We start from the raw sequence: 6575 nt of genomic DNA on the forward strand, positions 1-6575 counted from the left end.
TTTCACGGCACGCGCGCTAAATTTTCCTTTTATAACCGTGGGATTTTTTTAACTACCGACCGCTAGAGGAAGAAATTGACATTGTAACTATTCTTTAAGTACACTTTTAACGTGTAAATTTTCATCAAAATGTATAATATGTACCGCTAAGCACTACTCAAAGTTTCCTTTTTTAGTTTTTCCGACGTTTGCGGGTTTTTCCGGCGGAACGATGATGCGTATCGGCGAGGGTGTTATATTTAAATAAAGCACCGTGAAACAAAATGAAAATTTACGACGTGAAAATTAACGGCGACACAGCGACCGTTACAGAGATTAGGACTTTCCCGGCGACGAATTTGAGTAACGAGCGATTTTCCGGCAACGACCAGACTTGTTTATTCATTTGCGTTTTGGGATTATAATTTTTATGGACGTACCTATCATCGACATTATCATCATTATAACATAAAATTTCAACATACGTACATAATTAATATTGATAAACATCTATTATTATATTTCTTACTTAGATACATATAAACAGGGGTGAGCTGCTAAATTATTAAGAACTAGCTTGATAAATATATTTAAAAGTGGCGAAAGTCCGATTTTCAGTTCTAAAAACTACTATTTCTGCTTGTCTATATTCACAAATCGTTATCATTTATTTCAATTCTATATGTCCAAAGTCTTGAAAAACCAGAATAGTATTTTTAAATATCGTTAAACTCAAGTATTAATCGAAATGAAGAAAAGTGTACTTATACCGTTTTCAAATATAACGACTCATACATATGTATGAACTTACATATATACAAATGTATTTTACAAATATTTAATATTTAAAATTAACATAAGTATTTAAAAGCGAAATGTAAGCAGTAAGCTATAGCGGAATTGAAAGACGATTTAAATTATGTACGTACATATTTGTGTAGAAATAAATAAAATGTGCTTACAGATAAATTGTGGCGGTAAGTAAATAAAACCTCCTACCTTAACTGTAACCTAAAAAGTTAAAAATATTTTTTAAAATTAATATAGAGGTATTAAATAATATAACAGAAATTTAAAACTTGAAATTTCACCAGCTGTATATAGTCTCCATTGCAATAGCTTAAGCGCCTTTGCCAATCTTCTTCAATATACATACATATGTATGCACATGATTGCTAATTAATAAACACTGATATTTATTATTTGATTGGCTTCAGAATTATTTAAATTATTTATAAATTTAAATTCACTGTTGATTGGCTCGAGATTCGGAGAGATATGTGTTTTTTAAATCGCACGATTTTTCTATATCTTGGTGTTGTTCGGTTGATGTCTCAAAATCTGTCAATTTCCTGTTCAAAATGAATATTGGAATCTATAGTCAGGTATTTTATCTTTCATTTGTAGTACTTTTCAGCTTTCAAATCTCTCTAAGTAGTCGACCAGTTCAAATCAAAAGTCAAAAATACATATTTTCACTTGGGATTTTTTCCCACTGTTAATACTATTTTATATAGAGTTTTTTTCTATTGAAACATGTTTATTAGGATAGTTTTTTGACTATACTATTTTTTGTGGTACCTCATGGAATCAAATCAGATCAAATTGAAAATATAAAAAAAAAAACAGAATGAAAAGACTCTCTGGAGGGGTGAAACGTCACCCTGAATACAGTCATCAAATTACACTATACGAATTTATCACACATAGTAAAATTTTAAATAAGCGTCACTCGACACCGCACAGTATTGGATTTCCCATGCAAAAGCTACAAAGTGCTCGGCTGAAATTTATGACACCGTCCAGTAAATGAATACATCATTCTGTAAGGTGGGATAAAAATAAATTTAAACCGGGAACAAGCCGGGAACAGGGTCACCTTTTTAACAGGCACACCAAGACGAAAGACCCTTCCAATTGAATTGTGGCCAGGGCTGAACTGTACAAGGTGAGTTGGCGAGAATATTGCCGGGGTGGTTTCGAACTGCGGCTTCGCTTGAATTATAGTCGGCGGGCAACACCCTGTATAATTCTCGCTGCTAATTTGTTCCGGAGATCTTACGAAACCAATTTGAACCGGGTGGAAAACATTACACGCAGACCGGAAAAGTACGTCCAATTTGATACATCGCACTACCACTCGGTAGAGTAAAGGTGGCTGTTCACGGATAGATTTGACTGAGGACAGGTCTATGCAACAGCAATGTTTCTGTCGTAGTGTTTATGTCTCAGAGACCTTTGTATAAGGTATTTGCTATCAGATAGAGCTTTTGATTACAATATAATGTATAATCGGTAGGGTGATCTTAAGGTGCGGACACACACGGAGTGGTACGCGGCACGAATTTTTTTTTAGATAGTTTTATACAAAAAGCTGGCACGCCTAGTCTGTACAGTTGCGATCCTTCCCAAAACTAGCCCCCTGGATTGTTTTTGGTGATATTTTATCTTTATATTGCCAAAGGCTTGACAGTGATCTATGATCAGTGTTGAATACCCAACCTGCCCTGGTGTTCCACAGGGTTCTAATCTCGGCCCCTTACTATTAATTTTATTTCTTAATCATATTAAGAAAATATTTCACAACTGAAACTTCTTATTATATGCAGATGATCTAAAACTTTTTAGGTGCGTTGAATCTTCATACGATGCTCTTCTGCTACCGAGCGATTTAGATTCACTCGTTATTTGGTCCCACTCAAATTGTCTTCCGATAAGTGTTGACAAGTGTCACATTGTCTCTTTTTCCAGATCTCGATCATCAATTGAATTTGGTTACAATATTGATGGCTCCATTCTTGTCACGCACGTGTCAAGGATTTGGGAATTACTTTTTTAAATATCTGGAATTAAAATTCTCATATCCAAGATGTGTGCAATAGGGCTACGAAAACATTTGGCATCGTCGTCAGAAACTCACGCGCCTTTAATAGCCCCAGAGTGATACGTTTACTTTATACTACATTGGTGTGCAGTTTACTTGAATCTGGCTCGGCCATATGGAGTCTCATGTTTGAGAGAGTGCAAAGGAATCTTCTGCGCTATCTCTATATGCGAGAGTTTGGGCGCTATCCCTACTTATTTATCAGTAAGTTTGTCATGGGCTCCTTGGGCTTTGACTCCTTAGCCTCACGTAGAAACAATCAACTTGGTAAGCTTTTTTTGAAAATTCTAAGGGGTGAATGTCATCTTCTTGAAGTTTTGTGTAACCTTAAACTTTGGGTACCTGGTAAACTGAGAGAATCTCGCTCCAGAACTCTATTTCTGCCAATTCGGGCCAGAACTAATGTGTTTGATGTCTCACCCCTTTCAAGAGCCATTCGACTGACTCACCTGCTTTCTGGGAGCCTTGATGTTTTTACTGCATCATACAGTTCTGTCAGGCAGCATATTTTAAATGGCTTCTAGCTACATATTTACACATGTTGTTTTCATTTAGTAATATTATTATTCAGCATAATGTGTATGTATGTTGGTTTTATCTTTATTTATATATGTATGATATTTTTTGTAGGTAGGTAGTTTTTATCACTTTTTCATATTAAACAATTAAATATATTTAAAAGGTATTTGCAAAAAAAAATCGACCGCGTGCGGATCGATTTGATCGGATCGATATGGCCGATGACACATTTCTTTTAATTTTTTTTTATTTAAAAACTTAATATGCCAACACTCATGCCATGATATGTCATCGGGTACAACACTATGTATTTCTTAAATAATGAAGCATAAAAATAAAAATATTTTGTAAATGACAACGAGCTCTACATTTATTATTAAATAGGTATAATATGTAATGGAGAAGTTTATTGTTTTGTAATATGGCACAGTTCAGTGTTTTTTGTCAAAATTGGATTCGACAAAAAATTCTTAGAAATGAGGTTTAGATATACCTCGTATCGTTTTCAATTCTGACAAATTTTGTAATCAGAATCCTTACGATAAACTTGTCTGCAGATATATTTCTACGTAAATGTCTACCATTACATTCACCATGCTTGAAACTACATACATACATAAGTATGTAGTACTGTTCAAATTTGTTCTGATAAAGTAATTGAAGTGTAAATTCAAATATATTTCGATCTTTCAAGCATCAAGTAAGAAGAGTTACCGCGTTGCGATGCGATGTCTTACACTCATAATATGTAATCTCGTTTCCGCATCCCGTTAGGGAAATTGAAACGGAAACGGAAGTGCACCGAGAAGGAGAGGGAGAGAGCTCATTCGTTTAATTAAAACGTTCACATTTTATGCGGAGAAGACGCTCGCGGAAAACTTGAGAGCAAAAAGCGATCATTTCCATCGCGAACTATTCGCAATTCGCGTTCCAATTACAAAACGGATAATATGCTGCGGAGTTTAGAAAGCGAAAAAATTTATATCGCCTGCGCGATTTATTCTTACGAGCTCATTCACTCGGACTTTTTTTTATTTTATTCCGTTTGCGAAATTTTGCTAAAAGTCCCACGCAAATTCCTAGGGGGTTTAATTAATTTCGCCATATAGCTGGAGAGCAAATTAAACGTTCAGCTTTAAAAGCGTGTGCCGCTATTTAATCTGGAGGATTCAACCAATGTTGAATATACGAATATTTCCCGACTGCACCAATTTAAAGTTGCATGTCAACGAAGCGAAACCGATGCAATCTCGTAAGGAAAATTTTTCCAACTCAAATTACAATATCATATTTTAACATCAACAGTAACAACCATCAGTAACAGCATTCCTGTCTATTTTCGTTTGCCAACTAATCAAATGTACACTCAGTTTTCTTATCTCAATATATAAGTTCCTATATAAGGATATTATTCTGTAATGCAATAGAAACACAAAACTCTGTGAGGGCTTGGGTAATGGGACTGATTGCTACTGCCACTAGATGATTATTTTTGGAACACGAGAATTAACACCCATGGATGAAGTTTGTTGATCTATTGATTTGCCATTTGGCGTAATTAAATTATTATATAACACAATATCTAGCATAAAGGTCCAATGACTTGTACTTCCAATTATGTACTTGGCAGAGACGCAATAGCTGATGGATCCAATAGGCTTGTCAATTATAATTATACACCAGCAGCAAAGATCAATGGTAGGCGTCTGATGCTTTAAATTGTGTGGTCACGGGTTCAATCCCAGCTTTGCTGTTGGCCAGACCTTGTATATGACTCCAAGGTCAATTGTTTCCCATCAGATTTGGCCCAATTGCAAATTTATTTATTTGTAATTGCCCTTGAATAATACTTACAACTATGTGTAGTTTTTCAGCATCTAGAAATCCGACGTCGATACATGAACAAAAATTGTCTCAATTTATTCATAGATGTCTTCACAATGCTGGGTAAAATTATTGTATGAATGATTTATCGATATAATAAATCAGCTGATAACTAAAAATAATTGTATGTGATGTATGTATGCTTATTGTAAAAAACTAAATGTATGTGAGCTTATTGTAAATCATATTAACAATTAGATACAACATAACTTCTTATTGAATACTTATCTCGCAGATAAAACTCAGTGAAGAGATATACTTTTAGCCGTGAAATGTCAGATCTGACATATTTGGCCAAAAATCAATATATATATATCGTGTATTACATTACATGAAGCTAGACGCTAAATTTGAAATTTCTATATACATATGAGAGTTAAAACTATAAATGTTTAAATATTAGAGATAACGAGAACCTATAGAGCAAATTTTATAAAATATAGAGTGAATTATAGGCGTTTAAAAAATTAAAATCTGATATGGCCATATCAAAAGGTTGAAGATAGATTATAGTAGCTTGCCGTCACCGTATCCGAAATTGTGGATATTTGATACGCATTGTATACGATATTTTATCTCCAACGTAATGGCAGACGATACATTAACGTATATTGATGACCAAAATGAGCAATATGGCAAGTATGAAAACGATCGGATAAGAGATAAGAGATATAAAAATTACCACTAACATGAAAACCATGTGAAATGCAAAGGAGGTATGTAAAAAAAGACAACAATGAGAACTACAAAAAGCCATTAATTTTTAAGACATCGACGAGCTTATTTTTAAAGAGGTTTGGTTATTTTAAAGTTGCAAATTTAGGTGCCAATTAATTTGATAGACTTTACTTATCTTTAAAATGCAATTTCGAATATGTATATTGAAATTTTGCTAAATAACAAAATTTTGAAATGAGCAAAAAACACTAAAAAAAACGAATGGAGGAGAGGATATAACAATACATTTTATTTTTGTAGCCTTTTTTAACATGCAATCTACAGAAATGTTTCTTTGAAAACGAACTCTTTGATAAATTTCTTCTTCAAATAAAACCTACTTAAAAACTATGTAGGTTCATTATTTTAAAAGTACTCGATCATTATTTCGTTCTTAGGTTGACTTTCATGCACCAATTTATTTATATTATACGATAAACATCTGTACAAAGTTTATATGTAAATGTAATAAAATAAACATATCGTATTTGGTTCTAATATACTACTTGATGTTCAAAATTTATTTAGCCGTATGAAAATTATAAGCTCAATTGTTCTGAAATAAAGACGATTCCTTTGTATGATAAATTTT

The sequence above is a fragment of the Arctopsyche grandis genome, chromosome 4 (assembly GCF_051622035.1).
Source record: "Arctopsyche grandis isolate Sample6627 chromosome 4, ASM5162203v2, whole genome shotgun sequence".
Taxonomy (NCBI): Eukaryota; Metazoa; Arthropoda; class Insecta; order Trichoptera; family Hydropsychidae; genus Arctopsyche; species Arctopsyche grandis.